Consider the following 23,345-nt stretch of genomic DNA (forward strand, 5'->3'; position numbering starts at 1 on the left):
TGTCTAAGAAGTACGGTATTTCAGATGGAATTTATTGATGCTGGATTTTCTTTAGTTATGACTCCAGGTGCTGAATTTCACGACTCAGCGGCAGAAGTAAGAAAAGAAACAGAAACACAAAAGAATTCTGAAGAGATGTTTAAAGCAAGGCAGGGAGCTCTGGTCCCATTAAGTCCGGCATCAAATCTGAGAGTTCAGCGTAAGAGAAAAGCAGGCACGCTGCCCGTGGTACAGAGTAAAAGGGTGAAGTTGTGCCGTCCCTTTCCCAGAAGAACTCGTGGTGGAGCAAAGAAGCGTCCAGACTCTCGCACAACTCTCAAGTTCCGTCAGAAAAGAGAAAACGGTAAGCATGGTCTGTATGGATTTTCAGATGAGCAATTAGTAATAACTGTTGTGTGTCAACCCTGTTCCTGTGTGACCATCCTGGACTGTAGCTTGACAGTGTCCGTTAGCTCTCTCCAGGTGATCTGTGTGCATGCTAAAGTTGGAGAAGCGCTAATCTAGATAACATGAAAATCAAGAAATAGGACAAAAGCCCACCCACCAAAAGCTTGTATTTCACTTGTAAAACTGCTCAGATCATCACTCAGTTATTTACTTACCTGTCCAAGAAATAAGGTATTTCAGATGGAATTTGTGATGCTGGATTTTCTTTAGTTATGACTCCAGGTGCTGAATTTCACAACTCAGCGGCAGAAGTAAGAAAAGAAACAGAAACACAAAAGAATTCTGAAGAGATGTTTAAAACAAGGCAGGGAACTCTGGTCCCATTAAGTCCCGCATCAAATCTGAGAGTTCAGCGTAAGAGAAAAGCAGGCACGCTGCCCGTGGTACAGAGTAAAAGGATGAAGCTGTGCCGTCCCTTTCCCAGAAGAACTCCTGGTGGAGCAAAGAAGCGTCCAGACTCTCGCACAACTCTCAAGTTCCGTCAGAAAAGAGAAAACGGTAAGCATGGTCTGTATGGATTTTCAGATGAGCAATTAGTAATAACTGTTGTGTGTTAACCCTGTTCCTGTGTGACCATCCTGGACTGTAGCTTGACAGTGTCCGTTAGCTCTCTCCAGGTGATCTGTGTGCATGCTAAAGTTGGAGAAGCGCTAATCTAGATAACATGAAAATCAAGAAATAGGACAAAAGCCCACCCACCAAAAGCTTGTATTTCACCTGTAAAACTGCTCAAATCATCACTCAGTTATTTACTTACCTGTCCAAGAAATAAGGTATTTCAGATGGAATTTGTGATGCTGGATTTTCTTTAGTTATGACTCCAGGTGCTGAATTTCACAACTCAGCGGCAGAAGTAAGAAAAGAAACAGAAACACAAAAGAATTCTGAAGAGATGTTTAAAACAAGGCAGGGAACTCTGGTCCCATTAAGTCCCGCATCAAATCTGAGAGTTCAGCGTAAGAGAAAAGCAGGCACGCTGCCCGTGGTACAGAGTAAAAGGGTGAAGTTGTGCCGTCCCTTTCCCAGAAGAACTCCTGGTGGAGCAAAGAAGCGTCCAGACTCTCGCACATCTCTCAAGTTCCGTCAGAAAAGAGAAAACGGTAAGCATGGTCTGTAAGGATTTTCAGATGAGCAATTAGTAATAACTGTTGTGTGTTAACCCTGTTCCTGTGTGACCATCCTGGACTGTAGCTTGACAGTGTCCGTTAGCTCTCTCCAGGTGATCTGTGTGCATGCTAAAGTTGGAGAAGCGCTAATCTAGATGACATGAAAATCAAGAAATAGGACAAAAGCCCACCCACCAAAAGCTTGTATTTCACTTGTAAAACTGCTCAAATCATCACTCAGTTATTTACTTACCTGTCTAAGAAATAAGGTCATTCAGTTTCTGAACTGTCCTCGGACAAATTCGAGTGGAAGAAGAGGATCTGCTAAAATCAGGCACACTAAGAACAGATGGCAAAAACTGATAAGTGATAGCCTGAACATGTTTAAAGAGGGGGGAAAGTGCCTGGACTCTCCCAGAACTAGAGCATCCTGGGGCAGAATTTCTAGTCCTTTGTGTGTTTTAAAAGTGGTCGTCTGGATCCTACTACAGACCTACTGAAACAAGGTCCAGTGGCCTCGAGACATATATATTGAAACAGTTCCTCAAGTGGTTTTGTTGCCCCCTGAAAACTGAGGGAGAATCAGCGTCCAGAGCCATTTAATGTTAGTCAAATGCACTTCAGTGAACAGAGCACGACAAATAACACAATTTTGGCTTAGAGTCATCTCAGATTATGTGTGGTGTATTTTGTTTAAAACTAGGGAACTTATGCTCTATGACCCCTTAGCGAAGAGGTGAGCAGACTTGGGCCAAAGGGTCCCTCAGGCATTACCTGTTGTCTCTGTACTTCACTGTGCTGGCACAGGTGGGCGGCTGTGACTGAGGTCTGGCCCTTCACAGAAAAAATTTGCCAACCCTATCTATAGTATTTTGAATTTTAAAATTCTGATGCCTAAAGAAGAAACACTGGAGGTGTGTGGATCCCCAGGATCCTAGATAATTAAGATTTTACCCTGTGGTTTAACAAGTAGTTATTTCTGGCCAATTATAGTTTGAGAAATTGTGTGTGTGTGTGTGTTTAGGAGGGTGGTAGAAAGAACGGCAGTATGAAGCAGCAACTCACACTCTACATTTCCTCACAAATTCCAGGCCAACCATATTGGGGTTCTCTCTATATGAACCATTTTAAAGGTATTAAATAAGTTACCTATAATTCAACATATATGTTGTCACTGTTTCTCAAGTGTGCTAATTTCATCCACTATAAGAAATATGTTTTAGGGATGTCCCTGGCAGTACAGTGGTTACAACTCCACACTTGCAGTGCACAGGGCACGGGTTTGATCCCTGGTCAGGGAACTAAGACACAACATGCCACAGAGTGTGGCCAAAAAATGAACAACAACAACGATGTGATTAAACCAGCCAAGATGACTAAATATAATACCACAAAAGCTCAAAAAAAAATAGAAAAGAAATACATTGTATATTGTAGTCCAGTACACACAAATTCATACATTACTGAAACAGAAATTTCAGGAAGCATTTACCCTAACTATGTGTAATACAATCTGATATCTTCTGTTTCATTTAACAAAGAATTCTGGTTGCAGCCCATTAAGTTTATTTTATAATACACCCATGGGTTATTGCATGCAGCTTGAGAAACATGTCATTGAGTGATGCAAATAAGCAGGGCAGTCCGTGCAGGGTCACCTGTTTCGTGTTTCTCCTTTTCCTCGCAGGACCTAGGTTGTGAGAGATGTTCCCCTCCCGCCCGTGCAGATGTTACGCTTCCCCTAGTCTTGATCATCTCATCTTATTTTCTTTCTCTTCTTAATTTAGTCTTAACAGTTTTCCTGCTTGACTTATATTTTGCCTTTTTTTATGCTAAAAATTTTAGAAATTGTAACCAGTATAAAATCAGAAGTCTTACTCTAAAAACAAAACTGCTGCTTTATTGCCTTTGATAGTTTAGTAGGGAAGAAAATAATTAGACCCAGGGAAATGTACAACATTAAGAGAGTCTAAAAGCTTTTTTAAAAAACCGTTTATTTTTCTAACCTTCAAAAGAATAAAATGAAACTGGTCTCTTTTCTACATTTCACTAATAACCATCACATTCTGAAACTGTTTAATATGTTTTCTGTTCTCAATCAATTAGAAATAGTATTTTCCATATAACGTGATTTTAAAATATTTGCAAACATTCACACGTGTGATTATTTTATATAGTCAATGGGGAAAACGTTTTCACAGGGAACATTTATTAACATATTTTTTTAACTCTTAAAGGATTGAAACACTTTCTGCGTGTGATACAAGCAGGTTGTTAATAGTTTTTTCTCCTCATGTGCCCCCACCTTTAGTTCTTTCCTTCCTTCCCTGCGAGAAGTAAAGCTGAGCATTTTGTTAGAGAAATGAGCAATTATAATAGATTTATAGGAAGTTAAATCAGAAGAGGACTTTCTTCAATGTACCTTCCTCTGTCTTCTCTTAAGAGATGATTTTTCAGGCAGTGTTAAAGCTTTGATATTTAGGTGTAGTGAAGGAAAATATGTAAGATGGCTCTTTGTGAACCTACAGTCTCTTCTCTACAGTGTGATCATGGTTTTAACCATATGGCTTTATGGGAGCTGTGTCGCTTTTGTGTAAATTGAATTATCCGTCACCCTGTGCTGTGAACTAGCATGTTCAGCCTTACCTGCCACATCAGTCAGCAAAGATTATGGAATCTTTTTTAAAAATTAAGTCATGCCTTGTTTCTATAAAGTTATTACTCTGATATTTTTCTCCTAATCCTAATTAGGGATATAGACCAACACTTAGCAAGTTCAAAAATCTTTTAATGAAATACCCCAAATTTTATATTTTATTCCCCATTATTAAAGTTTCCCCCCAAAACAAATCAAAGGAAAGCTATGCTGATAAATATGTGCGCCCCCTACCCCTTAGAAAACGGTGTCTTTTCTGCATAAGGTGCTGAAGTGCTGACTGCACAGTTTGTACAGACAACCAAATTGGATTGGAAAAACCAAGAAGCTCCTATTTCTAAAGATGTTCCAGGGTCAACGAATGCTAAAAGGGCAAGGAAACGAGAGACATCTCCAGTCAAAACTGTTCCAAGGGCTGAGCCACCTGTGAAGAATTCTCCACAAAAACAGAGGGAAAATATAGTAAAAGGCAATCAGAATCCCAGAATCAGAAAGCAGCCACAACCTGGTAAGAAGTCCTCTTCCTGTAAATTTCAGCACCGTAATACAGACTAATCGAGATTATAAAGTAGTATATTGAAACAGTATAAGATCAGTTGAAATCTGTCACGTTCTTGTGGTCTTCTTTAGTTCAGACACTGACAGGACAAGTAACTTGGTTTCCCATTGTGAATAAATAAGAAAGTGCCAAGATTCATACCTTCACTAAATAGACCCTACTTTTCATTCTGCAGAAAGCCTGAACATGAACTGTTTAGCAGAGTTAAAGTATAAATGGCCTTTTTTAATGACTAAATTCACAAGCAGGTAGCATCTGGCAGTATTTTTCTGGACCATAATCAGTTATAGAAGATATTATAAGTTTGTCCAGAGGGAACTGTAAAGACATGGTTCAAAGCAGTCAGTAATCTCGAATCCTGTATTTCACTTGTATTTTTTCTTGTTTTTTTTCGGTACGTGGGCCTCTCACTGCTGTGGCCTCTCCCGTTGCGGAGCACAGGCTCCAGACGCGCAGGCTCAGCAGCCGTGGCTCACGGGCCCAGCCGCTCCGCGGCATGTGGGATCTTCCCGGACCGGGGCACGAACCCGTGTCCCCTGCATCGGCAGGCGGACTCTCAGCCACTGCGCCACCAGGGAAGCCCCTGTATTTGGTTTCAAAAGGCATTAAATTAATTTTAAAAGCAGTTTTACTTTTCTACTTCTACTTGTGCGGAAGTGAATAACCAAGTCTCCTTCTGTGAGCCAGCAGCTGACTGCTGGTTCCGTGTTCCACCTGCTGGAACCTCCTCGTTGCTGGCACGTTCCCTCATCACCGCGGACCTCACTTTTCTCCCAGCTCCATGTCCCTCTTCACACCCGTCTCTCTGAGTAGAGTGCAGCTCCACCAAGCTGCAAAATCTATACATTTTACAGTATCTTCGGTATTGAGTCCTACTGTGTTGTATGTGTGGTGGTGTTTTTTGTTTAGAAAAACCTTCATTTCCTCATATCTCTGTATTTCCATCAGTTTTCTGTCTAATCTCATGATTCTACTTTCTCTCATCTACCTTTAGGTTTTTTAAAAGCCTCAAATTTAGTGGAATTCAGGGAAAGAAACTCTTGTTTTGTTGGGGTGATGGTATTATGGATGAGCTTGGTTTTTTCTTTCCTCATTGTTTAAAAAAATTTTTTCGGCCACACCTTGCAGCATGTGGGATCTCGGTTCCCTGACCAGGGATCGAACCCACACTGCCTGCATTGGAAGCGCAGAGTCTTGACCACTGGACCACAGGGAAGTCCCTTTCCTCAGTTTCGCTAATGTTGTTTATGGCTGAAGATTTTTCTGAAAGCTCCTCAGTCATATCACCGTACAGCCTGTAGAGAGTCATACCCAACACAGCCTCTCTGCTTGTCTCCCCAGGCAGTTACGAGGTGGTCTTACCCACGGGTGCACATTTCTCTCCTGCCGTTTCCCAATGCGTGCCTTCCCTGCCAGGCACATGGTGCCACCCACACGAACCACGCCTGTTGTCACTCCTGTGCAGTCCCCTCTGCTCAGCTAAGTCCACCCGGAGTCATTTCCTGATGCTCTGATCTGCACTCATTTCTCCTTTTTTTTCCATTTCTTTTTTGGGTTTTTGAGAACGTTAAAGAGTTAATTCATACTATTTTCCAATCATCTGGTGTGTCTTGGTCCTGTCTTTCCAATTAGTTTGTAAACAGGATGAGTATAGATACATACATAATGCATTGTATTCCCAGCCTTGTCATTAGAATTCCTTGTGCTGAATTGGCTTCTATATACTTGTAGGCTAATCGATTAGTGGGAGGAGGTGTGCAACTGGGCATTGGCAGAAAAGTGAGCCCAGAAAATGAAAAGTTTCCAGAATGGGTATTCAGAAATAGGGCGATTTGTATTGCAAGTGTCTGTATATATTGTGCAGCCACATTCCAAGTTAAAATTTTAAGATTACCACCTTTTAAATAATGTGTTAATTTTTTCTTTTATTTCTTAATCACCCATGCTAATCCACTTCATTTCCTTTACTTGAAATATCAGAGTTTAAGAAGGCTCAATCATTTTGTTACTGAAACTAATGGTTTTCTGTCCTTTTTAAAGTTTTCAATATAGTTTTTATTTACTGAACTCTTTAATTTTTTATAATTTATTTGGCATCATTTTATCTATATTTCTTAAAAGAGATAGATGATCAGTATTGTATTTTTAATTAATTGAAAACCTCTAGCAAGTCAGTTATTAAATGATTTACCTGAAATGACACATATGAAAATGAACCCTTTTTCTTGACTCAATACAGTGTTCTCTAGATTCGACCTTCCTCATAGTGATACTCAGTGTAAGAACCATAGTATTTAAGGATAGAATGAACTTAGTGTCAGTAAACACATCAGATCCTAAAATGAATGTGTTTCCAGTACACCCGGAGGGTTCACGAGACAGCCCTCTTTGGGCCACTTTCTCGTACCTCACCCCGTTGGGCTTTGATATTTTAAATAAAAACTGGGCAGTGGTTGATTAATTTTACCCTCCTCACCATACACACACTCTTGTCATTCTGTTTGATGATCTCATAGGCCAGAGTTTTCTCTGTAAATGTACTGTCATTGGGCTTTGCAGACAGGTTAGTAATTTATTTCAGACCTGCTACTGCTAATTATAAAGAGGAGCACAGTTGGCTTTTCTGTCCATCCAGCCACCTGCTACAGGGACTCACTGCCCAGTATTGTTGAGAACTTTGTCCTTCATGATAATCACATTTTAAAAGGCTGAATCAAAGTCCTGAGAAGGCAAGTAAACCACCTGAGAATGTTAGTTTTCTGACCGAATGCCAGTGGGTAGATTTGAGTACCTGCTGTAAGGAGAATTATCAGTAGATGAGGAGATTTGCTTTTTTGCAGATAGAATAGAGAGGAAATGTTTTTAATGCAGAAACTGAAGTTTTAAAACTTGAAATTAATTGGCGATTCTGAATATTCTTACTTTTCTCATTTTTTATTTGTATCGTAACGTATTATAATTAAACATCAGTACGGTTAAAAATCATCTCTATTTTGAACTTAGGTGGTTTCTCTAATAACTTGCCAAGGGAAATGATTTCTAAGAAAGTACATTAACCTTCTATGATATACACTTTAAACTTAGAAATTCTTAGATTCTCACTAGATTGTAAGCTCTCTGAGGGCAGGAGTCTTGTTTTCTTGTTTTTGTTTTTTTCTCTTTGTATATTTCTTTAGCTGAGCAGTATGCCTTGTGTGTAGGTCAGTACATGCAGGTTTTTTTTTTTTTTTTTTTTTTTTTTTTTGCGGTACGCGGGCCTCTCACTGTTGTGGCCTCTTCCGTTGCGGAGCACAGGCTCCGGACGCGCAGGCTCAGCGGCCACGGCTCACGGGCCCAGCCGCTCCGTGGCATGTGGGATCTTCCTGGACCGGGGCACGAACCCGTATGTCCTGCATCGGCAGGCAGACTCTTAACCACTGCGCCACCAGGGAAGCCTGAGTACATGCAGTTTTGAAGGGTGATTTCTTTTTAAATTAATATGCACATTCCTTAAGACTTGTTCCTTGGTAAATACATTATAATACATCAGGAAGTTGGACAAGACCTCACTCTGGTAATAAAAATTTAACATACAATTTATGCAACATATCAAGAGGTTTTTCTTGAATATGTTGACTTAACTGTTGATTTTCACTGAACCATAGGAATATGACAAAGAATTAATTCTATGGAAATCAAGTGTTATGTGTCTTTTTTTCTTTTATGCTGAAGCCAAAGGAGAAACTTCTTCACAGCTTCAATCAGAAATTTCAGATGGTCAAGAAGATGTTATTAGCATAAGTACAGCTCAACCAGAAAATATCACAGTGGCTCCAGAAGACCCACCTGAAAACTCCATTGTCAACTGTGACTCCCAGGCCCTAAATATGTTGGCTGATCTTGCATTAAGCGCTGCTACCTCTACCACACCATCCTCTGAGCCCAGAAACTTGCCCTGCTCCTCTGAATTGCCACAGAACGATGTTTTGCTTTCTAAAGAACATTCTTTGCGTGGTACATCAGACCATGAATATCATAGAAGAGTTAAAAGTCAAAAAGGTGGACCGTCATCCAAGCCCTCCTCTGATAAGAGTAATCTGACATCAGACCCCACGGTCAGCCAGGAGGAAGAAAGCTTGGTTGCTGGCATTCAGGCCCCTGCAGAAGCCCAGTCAGCACTGCCCGAGGAAACCCTAGAAAGTTCCGACGCAAGCCAAAGCTCTGTCGTTGCTGTGGAGCGTTCCTATGCCCTGCTCCTTGCAGAACATTCAAAGAAGCATCTACAGCAGAGAGGGGCCCCAGGCCCTGCGTTTGCCAAGAATGGCACAAAAGGCCCTGAAGCGGGAACCCCAGTGGGGAAAGTGATGCCATTTCGGCATCAGCAGGTCACCTCCCCACTGCAGCAGCTTTCCGAGGCCCCAGCGCTCAGGCGCAGGAGCGGGGTGCTGCCCTCCAGCCTGCAGGACTTCTGCCGCTCTCGTACCGTATTCAGCTGTGACGGCTCCTTTAAGGTCACTTTCACATGGGAAGCAGATTACGTGTTCAGCTTAGACGGCAAGTAAGTATACCAACAACCCCCTGGAGAAGACTGTAGTCAGAGCACTACACGGGTGAGTGGGAGTGACCCTGGATGAAAATGGATGAACTTTTCTGTTGAGATAAATGTAGCGAGAAGGGATACTTGCGCTAAACTCTGGGCAGGGAGAAGGAAGTGTGTAAAATCCAGTAACTTGGGAATAATACCAAGCAGATTCACTGTAATTATTTGTTATATCAACTTCATTTTTATTTTACTCATTGTTTCATGTTCATGTAATTTTTAAAATAAAAATGAACACAAAAACTAAGGTTAATAATTAAGGCACTTACTTATAAGATAATCAACTAAAACAGTCATTTTCAATGATTTTGGTTTCTTCTTTCTTTAAAATCTCAGGCCTTGGAATACTGATTTACCAGATACCATGGAAGAAGTGAAGCTTTTACTTCATATGTGGGTAGCTCTGTTTTATAGCAATCAAAACAAAGTCATACAATCATCCCGAAAAGTAGTAGAACACAGCAACCCAGCAAAATACGTGTGCATAAATAGCACGTTAGAATCGTTTGAATTCAGTGAAATTGAAGAGTCCTCCGGTGTGGAAAGGTGCTCCGTAGACCCTCTGTTGGAGACTAATGAGGCTCCCAGAGGTCCTACTGCCAAAGTGTCCTTCCCAATCACTGACCCCCTGCTTCCTTTCATGAAACCACCGCCTGTGAGAGGCTTGGAGCTTTGGGTGCAGAATGAACAGAAAGAAATGTTTGCAACAGCAGGTCATCCAGAGACCCCAGAAAGCCAGAATTTCATCTATTCCTGTAATAATGAGGTAGGTAAAGCTGAATACTGTAAATGCTGGTGTTATTTTTGAAGAAATATTTTTTGTACGTAAAATCACATTCATAACAAGGCATTGGTTTCTTTTAGGAAAGTGGATTCTCTAGCTATGTAAAGGATTAGAATGCCAGAAACTTAGTTTACAAAGTCTGGATTGTCTGCAGGTGGAGCTTATCTACCATCCTGATTGAAGAAACAAAAGGAGGAAAAAAATCGTAGGCCTCAGATGATCTGGGAGCCAACCATAATTATGTAGCTTTTTAGTTGTATGATTTGGGGCAAATTACTTGTTCTCTGAGCTTATTATCTTTTAAAAGAGGTGAATAATACTTATTCTGTTTACCTATAATAGTGTTTATGGATCAAATGCAGTAATAATAAATATAAAAAATCTTTGATAAACCTTAAAGGAAACTAAAATTGAATATATTAAAAAATATTTTTAAAAACAAATCCTGAGGGCTTCCCTGGTGGCGCAGTGGTTGAGAGTCCGCCTGCCGATGCAGGGGACACGGGTTCGTGCCCCGGTCTGGGAAGATCCCACATGCCGCGGAGCGGCTGGGCCCGTGAGCCGTGGCCGCTGAGGCTGCGCGTCCGGAGCCTGTGCTCCGCAACGGGAGAGGCCACAACAGTGACAGGCCCGCGTACCACCAAAACAGAAAACAAATCCTGAGACAGTAAATAAAATGCCAGACCTCTCATAGTCTGCAGATAACTGTTTGTAAATATGAAAAATACACTTTGTTTCATTTCACTGTTCTCAACTGATAGGACGGATAATCGAATTTTTTTTTTTTTTTTTTTTTTTTTTTTTTTGCGGTATGCGGGCCTCTCACTGTTGTGGCCTCTTCCTTTGCGGAGCACAGGCTCCAGATGCGCGGGTTCAGCGGCCACGGCTCACGGGCCCAGCCGCTCCGTGGCATGTGGGATCTTCCCGTACTGGGGCACGAACCTGTATTCCCTGCATCGGCAGGCAGGCTCTTAACCACTGCGCCACCAGGGAAGCCTGATAATCGAATTTTAATTGGAGCAAATTAAAAAGTTGTATCAAGATTCTAAGTAAATGGATTGACAAAATACCTGCCTTTTTAAGCTTTCAGAGCAGATTTATTACAGAATAATTTTACATGGGTTTGGGCACCTTCAGTGCCTGTGTTAACATTGAGTTTCTGTACCTGGGCTTCCGTGGGGATTTGCAGGTCCAGGGGTGAGCCTCAGAGGGTCTGTGAGTGTCTGCAGATGCTCATCTTCATCAGAATGAAGACTGGTGGAACGCTGTGGGCCAGAGACTGGTCTGAGCCCTTCACTCGCATTAGCTCAGTTAATTCTCACACGGCCGGGTGAGGTAAGGACCGTGCCACCCATCTTATAGGTGAGAAGACTGAGGATGGAGAAGTACAGAATGGCCTGGAGGCACATAGTAAATTGTCCGGCCAAGACTCAGATCTGGACACTCTAGCTGTTTCTCAGTGTCTAATTCTGTGGATGTATTTATGTATATATATGCACATATGTGTGTTTATATGTGTACACATAAAATATATGTTACGTGTGTATGCGTTCTTTTTCTGAGGATGGGGTTCATAAATTTCATCTTATTCTCAAAGAGATACATAAAATCACTACCTTAGAATAAGAAAGTATTTATGTTTAGTCAGGCAGATTTTAATTATTACATATATATTTATACACACACTAGTTTCTTATAAAGTATTTTCGGTCGTGGTAATATATATTAACTTACTTTAGTAATGTCCAATTAGGAATGATTTTCTTGCAAACATGAAAGAGTATTAAGTAGAAAGTAGAATGTTAAAATTAACGATTCCTAACACTTTCTATAGCATATACTTAGAAATATGTTTCCGTCATCTTCTTGAATACTGTACCCATACTTTAAAGGTGCACACACCTTTAAATCCTGTACCACTCCCTATTCTAGGGCAAACTAGGATTATCAAAGTTTTCATTTCACTAAGAGCACAGGCATGGTGAGATTCTCGACTATGGCCCAACATTATCAGCCACAGTACGATTGGGAGGGTCATAGAACTGTTCTCAGAATGAGTGTGCCATCAAGAGTTTTCTACGCTTTGTATCTGGCCAGTCGTGTCCCCTTAAAACCAAGTCTCAGCTCCTCCCTGCCAATTGCTCAGGTCAGTGTCTTTCTTTGACTAAGGCAGAAATGTTTTTAACAAGAGATTTGAAACACAGGTCCTGACTTACAACACGACTGCTTCAAAATCTGGCAGGAAATCTGTGGCCGTAGTGTTCCAGAGCTACAGGTGTAGGTCAACTGTATGGTCAATCCACTTTACCATATTCTGAACAAGACCATTCTTCAGCCTTTAAAAAAAAGAAGAAAAGAAACAGCCTTTTTATGAGGTTATCAAAATTGTCCAGAGGTATTTCTGTTACTGTTTATGCTAAATCCTTTCTGGTACTGTTTAAATCAGTCCTTTTAGTTGAGTTTATTAATGCAAGCTGCACTGTGTTTTCTGCTGCTTTGTTGAATAGGGAGGTATTAAACTGAGAGAGAGATTATGTCCAGTTATAAGCTAAGAAGACAGCTAAGGGGTAAGGGACTTTTATTTAACAGGATAGAGATTGATACCTTGGGAAAGCTGCTTATCAGTGTATTCTGAGTACAAGAGATAATAATTAGTGTTTCCTCATGGGAACATTCCAGATGACAGTGCATTTATAGTCTAATTGAAAGCTGGTGTTTAAAATAAGTTATTCTTTGCTTTAAAGATTATCTTTTAATCTTACTAAAAATAATTTAAATTAATTGAGCACTTTTTCCTCTACTGCTGCATTTCTGAATTAAGTGATGCTATTTAGCAAACAGTCTGCATTTTCAAGTCTTTAAATTGCCAGTGGTCTAGCCACTTTTCTTCCCAAAAGTCCATTAAAAAAAAAACAAAAAAAACAAGGCTGTGCAACTAAGAAAGTTTTGGAGTTCTCGTGTGTGTGTATTTAGATAAAACAAATTCCTATTTGGGGGGTATTTTAAGCCTAAGAAGAGAGGGATTTGCTTGATCTCTACCCTATGAAGATTCAAAAGAACAGAGCAAACTAAAATTGATCTTTGTCTGTTCTGTTCTTCACATATGTAAATGCTTGAAAAAAAGATCTATTTGGCCCTTGATTTTTTAAATTAATTTATTTCTTTTGCTTTTATCATTTCAGATAATTGGGGGGAAAGCCGAACAAGAGTCATCAGATAAACTAGAGACCTCTAATCTGGTGCTTTCTAGCATTGGAAGTACCCAAACTAATGGATCTTCTATTCCTGCTGAAGATAAAACCTTTGAGCCACTTGATGGCACACAGGTGACATCTTATAATGATACTGTCACACAGTCCACATTCGCCAGGACTTACGATGGGATCAGCAATCCGTCAATGATTTTTCAAAAGTCTGTGTACAGCACCCTTGAAAGCAAAGTTGATGTTTTTCATGCAAAAATGCAAACAAAAACAGGTGCTTTGCAGGGCTTTATCCAGCATAGCAGCCTTATAATCAAAGAATGTCAGTCATCCTTGGAAGGGGAGGATGATACGGAGTATGTAGTGATTAATCTGGAACGAGTTACATTCAGTTTTGAAAAAAATGCCTATGCACCGATACAGACAGAAGTTGTAAACAGAGCTGATAAACCTACACCCTTTAATGTGGAGTTGATTAAACAAGTATCACCTGCTACAAGCCTTAGACATCCTTTGTCCGCATTTGAAAAGACACAGGGTCTTAGGGACGTTCCCTCTCTGGCAATGTCAGGACAACAAGGCGCTAAGTACCTTTGTGCCTTCTCAGTGAGTAGAGAGATACTTGCTAAAGAAATGTGTTCATTACAGAAAGGGCAGGCTGTTGCAGGCTCACCATCGCCGTCTGATAATTGCCTTGTAACAGAGGCATTATCACTAGTTAAAAGTTCTAGTTATTTGTTACCCAGAGAAGAAATGAAGCTCTCTCAAGAATGTTTTCTGTCGAGCCAGAGTCTCTTCAGCATCTCTTCGGAAGACACTGTAGAGTCGTCCCAGCTTGAAGAAGTAGTCTCATCGTCAGCTTCTGATCCCTTGGAAGAAAAAGATTCACTTGACTGCATCCCATCAGTGAGGAATGCTTCGGATGGCTCTTCAGAACTAAAGAATGACAAGAGTGGTCTAAACAGTGAACATATGAGTTTTGAAACATTTAATTCTGCATTTACCAAACAAACCAGCCTATCTGTGAATAGAGAGGAAGTCAGCCTCGAGTTATCAGAGGAGGATTCTGACCTTGACCTCACTCTCACCATATCACCGCCCACGAGTCCCTGGGAAGAAGCATCCGCTGGTGAGATGGAGCAGCAGCAGGAGGCCCCGTTACCCTGCTTAGAGCTTCAGGAGACAGCGGAAGAAATAATTGAGCCTGAAGAGGTGCCTGATGTGAACTCTGCTGATCACACGTCAATGAAACCACGAGAAAGTGAGAGAAAAGGTGATAACTTACAGACAGTGGCTTTCATACTTTCGAAAGAAACCTGTGCCCTTGAGGTTGCAGAGGAAGTTCAAGTTGGTTCAGACTTCTCCTTCAGTTGTTTTTTTTTGTTTGTTTGTTTTTTGTTTGTTTTTGTTTTTGTTTTTGTTTTTTCCCTCCTTCAGTTCTTTAATTAAAGAAGTGTCACCAGCTTCTAGTCCTGACTGCCAGGTACCAGGTGAAGAAGCACAGCCAGCTTGGGCTGTATTTCCAAGTAGTTTTAAACTCTGTGATGCACACTATGAGAAAACTGACAGATCCTCCCAGGTTGAAACAGTAGATTTGGCCATAACAGAAAAAGAAAATTCTTTTGTTGGTCCCACCCATCCAGTGGGACAAGATAACTTAACTCAGATATAGAAGGAAAAATACCAAAATTTAATAACGATGATATTTTGTGGGATTTTAATTTTATTCTTTATGTTTTCCCTGTATTTTCTATGGTCGGAATGACTACTTTTACAGGCAGAAAAAAATAATAATGATTAGTTTTGTTTTTTTTTTAAATCAAAGTAAGAAATCAGCCAGGTTATTACAATTCATTGTCCAACTTCTTACCTCGCCTCAGCCATGTAAAACGGGGGTTGACCGAGACTTGGAAGAACCACCCAGACTGGCAGTGGCAGCATGGTTGTGTGAATGAAATGCAATGACTTTTCTCCGGTAACTTGCAGAGGAGACCTAATAAAAGCATCTTGAATAAGGTCATTACCCCTTCAAAGGAGGAGGAAGGCTGTGTCATAGCCTGACATGCCTATTTCTAGTATTCGCCTTTGTGTGAGAACAGCATGACTGGATTATCAGCAAAAGAATCTTAGGAAAAGGCCCTGCCAATAAGGAGTCAAAGTCATGTGAAAGGGCCAGAGGAAGAAAGACCAAGGACTCAGTGTGGGAGGGACTTCCCAGACATACTGTACAACAGACAGAAAATAGGCACCTTCCTCACCGTCATGAGGAGTAATTCACATCCTGTGACATTGCTTTCTGTCCTTGATTATCTCAAATACAAGAAAATATTATCAATCAGCCTTTCTGAAAAGTACCAATACCAATGATCCACATTTCCTTTTCCTTCATTTGTCTGTTAACAGTGTTGATGTAAACCTTCCTGAAATAGAAGCCAGCACATTTCTTAAAATATGTTTTTGATGAGTGGTGCTCCCCACTTTCCCTTTCCTATTATTTCCCATGCCTCTCACAAGAAAAAGAAAAGAATTCAAAATTTTTTCCCCAATTGATCATGCTTTGGTTAGCGGGGGAGTTTTAAAGCTACCTTTCCCAATTTGGGTTATTTCCATAACAAACAAAAAGAACTATATTGCCAGTATTACTAAGAACATGCATAAAAGGATGCTTAATCCGTTTCGATAAGCTATTCACAGGCATAAAGAAACATTCAGAGAGGTTAGTCATTGTCATGAGAAGCTCAGGAAAACTATCACTTTCAAATGCAGTATTTAGGACACACTCCCGTGCATTGAGTCATCCCTCCAGCATTTGCGGAGCTGCCACTGACTAAGCAGAGGGGGTTGGCCGAAGGAGCTAGCCTTGTGTGACATGCCAGCCCAGGCCTGCCGATGAAAAGCATGTAGAAGGACATCGTGGAAAATTCCTAGGTCCTGAAATCCCAGCGCCAAGTAAGGGGAAGTTGCAGAGGTTGCAGTGCGGGTGCACAAGAAGGAAGGCTACAGAAGTACAGCACAGAAAGACTTCCAGGGCCCACGCTGCCAAAATGAGGCCTGGAGAACATTGATTTGCAGAGCAGCAGGACCGATGCCTTTCGAGATAGGGTACAGTGTTTCTGGATGCTGATGGAGCCTCTTGAAAGGTAGATCAATTTCTGGGGTCCCTTTTAGGGAGACTCTCACCCCGGGCAGGCTGCTGACCATCACCGCTGACCTGAGCACAGCTATATACAGAAGGATGACACCAGGAAGCCTAGGTCTGTGCCTTTGGAAAGAAAAGCATCACACTCAGAGAGTCTGGGGAGCTTTTATTGATATTAAGCAACAGATTCACAGGTGTCAATATAATATAGAAGCCAAACTTCATTTAAAGTCTATAACTGTAGGAAAGCTTATATATGACTTCCAGATCCTCACAAATCCATTTGTTTCAGAAAAGATTCTAAAGAAGAAGTCTGGAAAATCCTTAATTAAATTTTGGGATTGAGATGATGATGGGATACAGAATAAAGGAGGTCTCACAGATCTTTGGGGTTGATCGGAGGAAGGCCACATGGAGGAAGTGACTTAGGAATTTTCTTGTGAAAGTGTTGGAAACATACCAGCAGAGAGGTCTGAAGACAGTGAGGCTGTCCACAGCAGGCACGGGCTGGAATGCCCACAGGCGGCAGGTCAGTCTGCTTCATGCGCGGGTCTGGAGAAGAGCAGATCTGCTCAGAGCCAACCTTGGAATGAAGACCCCTGGCTGCTCTGGGTTGGCCTAGGGGATGTTCTGAGTATGACTACATTTCCTTTCTGAAGCAGAATCTGCCCTATTCCAGGAACCTAGGGTCTCTCAGAGATAAGGTTGTTCAAGAGAGACAGTAGCCTCCTGGGGATGCCTGGGATTAGGGAGTTCGGTCAGTGTGCCTCAATCTTTAAACTCATATTTGCATGGGTATTAAGTTTGTCAAAAAGGTGGGGATCAGAAGTTGTACAAAATGAATGATCTGCAATGCTCATTAAAAGGTACAGAGAGATGGAATTCCCTGGCAGTCCAGTGGTTAGGACTCTGCAATTTCACTGCTGAGGGACCGGGTTCAATCCCTGGTCGGGGAACTAAGGTCCCACAAGCCACGCGGCATGGCCAAAAAATAGGTAAATAAATAAATAAATAATTTTAAAATAATAATAAAATCATTGAAGAGCAATCCGCCTCTTCTTTGGTGGAGTCTGAGAGCACACAGGAATGCTGGTCAAGCCTGGAGGTTGTGCTGAGAACTTAAAAAAAAAGAAAAATGATACAGGGAGAAAAAGGAAAGATATGACAGAGGAAAGCATCTGAAAGAATAGATAAAATAGATTGAGCTAGAATAACAGGATTTAGTTTACTCTTTAAATTGAAGGCAAGCAATTAGCAATGAAGGGTAAATTTTCTAGTCCTTTCTACTCATACATTCAAAAGATGTAGAGTAATCAAAAATGCATGATATGTTCTCTGTTGTAGTTATCAGAGAGAACCAACCCCCGCACACACATTAAATCAGAATAAAGAAAAAAATGCTTCTGTGTGCAGGGAAAAAGAAAAAAAGGTCAATGCCAAGCAGAACAGGGTTACCTGGTGGTCCCAGAGGGGAACCTTTACCATGGCCCATAATTCAAGGTGGCTGATACAGACTAAAGGGGTTTAATTCCAGTGGACCAACATTTAGTGAGCACCTACTAAGCCTAAGGGCTGGAGACTGTGGAAACACAAAGATGAATAAGAAGACACTCCTCCCTTCTCAAGTTCACAGCCATCTTTTGGGAACCAGATCAGAACAGGAATAAGAAAGATATAAGTGAATCCAGTCTTTAGACATGTAATAAACCAACCTTAAAAATGCCAGACCGTTTGTTCAGAAGAACAGCAGTCTGTTCAAATGTAAGCCAAAGGCCGTAAGCTCTAAGGCCTGGCCAGTCTGCCAAATAGACATCACTTGTGATTTTAGGGATTCTGTGTTAAAAACATCAAATCACAACCCCTCTTAGTCCCCTGGAAACTCATAATCCACTGTTCAGCCTCGCTGAAGGTTTTCAGTATCTTGAGCAAGTCGTAATGTCTGAGTGCAGGCTCTGGAGTAAAGCCTGGATTCAAACTATGGCTCCCCTATCTGTTAACTGTGTCCTTGAGTAAGCATCTTCCCCTCTCAGTGCCTCAGTTACCTTATCTGTAAAATGGATACCTTCATCACAATATTGTTGAGAGAATTAAGTGACCCAACACTTGGAAAGCATTTAGAAGCATTTCTGGCACATAGTTAGCACTGAATAAATGTTAGCAACTTTTACTGTAGAGGCCCCTGACTAGGAAGTTCTCACTAATCCTTATCAACCAACACCCAAATAGGAAAGAGCAAGACGAGCTATAGGTTTAGGAGGCTGGAGGTGAAGAGAAGCGGGGTTAAAAGAGTAGCAGGCTTCCCTGGTGGCGCAGTGGTTGAGAGTCCGCCTGCCGATGCAGGGGACACGGGTTCGTGCCCTGGTCCGGGAAGATCCCACATGCCGCAGAGCGGCTAGGCCCGTAAGCCATGGCCGCTGAGCCTGTGCGTCCGGAGCCTGTGCTCCGCGGTATTATTCATCATAGCCAAGAACTGGAAATAATGCAAATGTCTATCAACAGTAAAATGGATAAAGAAAATGTGCTACACCCACCCCTACATATATAGCAATGAAAATGAAAGAATTGTGTACACAGAAACATGAGTCTCACAGTGTTACTCCAAAGAAACCAGGCACAAACCCATTCAGTTTATATAAAGTTCAAACCACAAGCAAAACTAAATGATAAAGTTTAGGGATGCATATTTAGGCAGCAAACCTACTAAGAAAGGAAAGGAAGAGATTACCATGGAAGTTAGATTCGTTGTTAGGTTTGATGGTAGGTAAGGGGAGTGGGTATTGATCCATAGGTGGCGCAAGAAGGAACTTCTGGGTTTTTGGCAATGTTCTATTTCTTTTTTTTTTTTTTTTTTTTTTTGGTATGCGGGCCTCTCACCGTTGTGGCCTCTCCCGCTGCGGAGCACAGGCTCCAGTTTTAATGTTCTATTTCTTGACCAGGGTGGTGGTTTCATGAATATTTGCTTTGTGATAAGCCAGGGAGTTGTACATACTGGTTTTATGTACTTTGAAAACATCGGCTGTACCTCAGTCTCTGCTTCTACAGCCAACCTTCCTCAGTTCTTGAACACAATTTCATGTCTAGGACTTTTGTACTTACTTTGTCTTCTGCTTGGAAAGTTCTTCCTCCTCATCTTCCAAGAACTAATTTGGTCTGTTTTTATCACTGAGGTTTGACCTCAATGTCCCTTATTCAGTGAGACGTTGTAGCTCTGCCTTTTCTGCTCTGGCCTCCAGCCTCCAACCCCATCCTCAGCATTTCTGGCTTGTTTTCACTGCAGTTATTATTAAGTTCTGTTCTGGTGGTGGTGGTGGTGTTACTTGTTACTGTTTGTCATCCACCTCTAGAATAAGCTCCACTCTGTGCAGGGTCCTTATCTGGCTTATTCATGACTGTAATCTTAGTGCCTAATTCAGCACCTGGCCACAGTAAACAATAAAAGATGCTACTGAATGAGTAAATTATTCTATTCCCATAGTGTGGCCCAGTGTCTGGCTCACGGTTAAGTGCATCACCTAGTGTCTCTGATTGGTATAAGTAATGCTATTTGTGGTAACAGCATTGCTATAGTAATGCTATTCCCTTAACTCTGCATGGAATAGAAGCTTCTAGCGGTGTTTTCCTAGGGAACCCACCACATAAACAAATGTTACATGGATCAACGTGATTTCGTAAACGTCGCTTTTGGGCAAGACAAGACAAGCGACGCTGCGGCAGCTGTAGCAGGAGACTCAAGGAGGTAAATACTCCCAACGGTGAGGCGAAAGACGCGCGCCAACACATTCAACGCCGTCGTGGCCGCGCCTCCGCGGTTCTCCTTGCGCGCCTTCCGCTTCCGGTGACGCGTCAGCCCCGCGAGACGCCCAGCTCCGCCCGCCGGGCAACCGCGCCCGCCAGAATCCTTTGTCCAATCCCGGGCCGCGCCGCGGCCTCGCGCCTGCGTAGAGGAGAGAGGTGAGCGCCGCGTGGACGAGGGCCGCAGCTCGCGCCTGCGCGTCGGCTTCTCCCCAGCGATTGGCTCCTGCCTCCTAGGGACGCCACAGTTCAGTTTTCACTTTCTCTTCCCCCCACCTCCGCTTCCTGTGGGCGTGGGGTTTTACTTCCGGGTTCCAGCGTCAGTCACTGAGAAAGTCGACTTGTTACCTCAGGTGGAGCGGAGTTTCAGCGTTCGTGCCTTCCTATGACCCTCTGGGGCAGGAGCAGCGTTTGTTTGGCTGACGAGCGCGGCGAGGCCTGCAGGCTCCGAGCCTGGACGCCGGGTCCGCGTCACTCCCGCCAGCGCCTCGGAGCCGCCCCGCGACGCCCGGGCGGCTTTCTTGGCACAAGGGCGGAGAGGAAGGACTGTTTGCGACGTGGAGGGTCCCGCGCGCCGCTGACGAGCCTGTGCGAACGCGGGCCCTATGGAACCGGGAGGAGGGGAGTCGCTGCAAGGGGCGGCCCGAAGGCTCCCCGGCCCGGGAAGTTGGCCCGGGCGCGGCTGGTTGGCAGGGTCCGACGGGATCTGTCACGCTTGGCCTCGAGGGCCTGAGGGGAGGAAGCGCGTGTGGAGGCGCGGACAGCATTTTAGCATGGAGAGGAAACTGAACGCTTATCTTCGGTCCGCGGGGGCGGCGGCGGCGCACAGGACAGGTGAGACTGCCTCTCGTGGACGCCCACCCAGAGGGCAGGCGAGAGGAGCCCGTCCTCCGGGGCCGAGTGCCCGGCGTGGCCGCTCGGGTTGTGCGGGGTTCGTTGTTGTCATTTTATTTTTTAATGAAAAATTGAGTTCCAGTCGACTTTGCATGCTTCTCCTGGATGCTGAGTTGACTCACGCGTTCTTGCCTGGTAGCGCTGCTCTGGGTGGGAGGGGCGGGGGTCGGAGATTTTCAGAATCGCTTTTGCTTTGCTGCTTCGGCTCTGACTCCACCTGTGGCCGCTCTCAGCTGCTAACACACCGATCTGCACCTGTTTCTAGTCAGTCAGCGTCTTCCAGGTGTGTAAGGCGTCAGAATTCCTGTTTCCCCTTTCGGAGGCGGGAAGTGTAGGGCGGTTCAGCACTTCCTTTGAGTTGCCTGCGAGAGGACCGCTGCATCCTCGTGGACGTTGTTAAGAAGTGGCCAGCTGAAGCTTTCTTTGCTCCTTGGGTTGGGACTGGCAGTGAAGTACTTTTCTAAGGATTCTTGGTTAAGGCCGCACCTCCGCTTTCCTTCTGCATAGACTTCATTGGCCGTGTGTGACCTTTTCTTTTTTAAAGTAGGCATAGAAGAGGTCTTTCCCCAGGGAGGGTCATTTAGCTGAAAACAGAAGTAGCGCGTCATCGTAGGTTGGTCCATTCAACCCAGCAGTTTGTCTGAAGGTGGCACCAAGCAGCATTTGTGGGAGAACGTGGCACATTAACCTCAAAATTGGGGGGAAGATCCTTTGAAAATCCTCAAGTTTCTCTTAATCACCACTTGTCTATTTGAAATCCATATATTTAAATACACCTCTTTTACCCTTTATTCTCCCTGTAAGGTAAAATTAGAACAGTTAGGTTTTTGAAAATATATTCCAGACGTTAAGTGCTGTGCAAGCGTACGGTGTTATTGCAGTAACGTTGGTGATCCAAGGGCCCACGGTGTTCCCCTGAAAAAGCATTAGAAGGGGAAAGGGGTTTGGATATATTTAATATTATAGGCTCTGAGATTGGTAGTAAGCTTACTCAGGAGGTTTATAACAAAGCTGCTATTCCTTAATAGTGTAAAAATACTTTTCTGTTGAAAAACTGCCTTCTAGAACCAGATAGCTCTATACAGTATACTCAGTACAACAGTAAATAACTCAGACTGGAGAAACATTAAAAGTGACACGGTGTTCACAACTATTTTAAGGAAGACAAAGAACAGTGTTTGAAATTTTGTGTTTTCAGGACATTTGTCCAAGTGTAACCAGTTCTTTTTTAAAAAGAGCTGTATCAGGAGCATCTCCTGTAATCCAGACATAGTTGCTTAAGTGAATTAAAATCTGCAAAGTGTCTAAAAACTTAACTGAGACGTAGTGTTTGTTAAATAAATGCAGTGTGATATATCTATTTAGTGTAATTAAATAGATATGACATCTGTTTGTCAAATGAGTCTTTCATTCCTCTACTGATGGACGTTTAAATTATTTTCAAGTTTTCCCTTATAACTAAAATGCTGCAGTGATTTTTTTGCCATTATAAGCAGTGTTTCATGCGCTCATCATAGTATTTCTATGAATCGTAGACTTGATTGCTTCTGAGAATGATGGATAATAATGCTATTAAATTACCCTCAAATGATTGTACCTTTTTATATTCACTTTCTCAAAAGATGTGTTTTGTCTCCCCACTAGCCAGCACCGGATGGTAATATTTTACTAATTTTCTAATAGTTGAAATAACATCTCATTTAAATGTTTATCTTCCTTGGATAGTAGGAAAATTAAGCATTTTTGGCCAGGTCATATACTTCGCTGATTTTTTTTTTTAATTGAGTTCTGAATTTTCTTCTTTTCTTTGACCCATTTATCTACTACCACACTGTTTTAATTATTGTAGCTTTATAATATAGTTTGGTACTTTCTTTTGAAAAAAGTTTTGGGCTCTTCTTTTGCATTTTTCTTCCAGATGAAATTTAAAATCATCTTTTCAAGTTCTGTAGAAAATCTTGCTGGGATAGATATTGTTTGTGATTGCATTGAATTTATAGATTAATTTGAGAAGAGACATTCTTTTGAGTTTTTTCTTCTAAGAGGATAGGTATGCCTCCTTGTTTCTTCTGTTAAAATTTTTGTTGTGAAATATACCATTTGTATATACTGTTTTAAAAAACAAAAACAAAAAACTGTATCTGTGTACTCTGCTTAATAGACCATCACAAGTACCTTAGAAGCCT

The 23,345-nt window shown here is 42.3% G+C and overlaps 1 long non-coding RNA gene and 2 pseudogenes across 1 annotated transcript; all 3 read left to right on the plus strand.

Annotated features, from left to right (window-relative positions):
• Nucleotides 1–35: 35 nt before the first annotated feature.
• LOC149750384 (uncharacterized) lies at nt 36–2,225 on the plus strand. Its single transcript, XR_016391835.1, has 3 exons — nt 36–343; nt 658–945; nt 1,260–2,225. It is a non-coding gene; the product is annotated as an uncharacterized LOC149750384 (long non-coding RNA).
• Nucleotides 2,226–4,440: 2,215 nt separating this feature from the next.
• LOC149750385 (protein TASOR 2 pseudogene) lies at nt 4,441–9,324 on the plus strand (annotated as a pseudogene).
• A 3,951-nt stretch (nt 9,325–13,275) lies between these two features.
• LOC149750386 (protein TASOR 2 pseudogene) overlaps nt 13,276–23,345 on the plus strand; it is a 29,308-nt pseudogene continuing 19,238 nt past the window's right edge.

The sequence above is a fragment of the Delphinapterus leucas genome, chromosome 2 (genome assembly GCF_059928025.1).
Source record: "Delphinapterus leucas isolate spDelLeu-1000000601 "Yukka" chromosome 2, BTC_Dleu_Yukka2, whole genome shotgun sequence".
Lineage (NCBI taxonomy): Eukaryota > Metazoa > Chordata > Mammalia > Artiodactyla > Monodontidae > Delphinapterus > Delphinapterus leucas.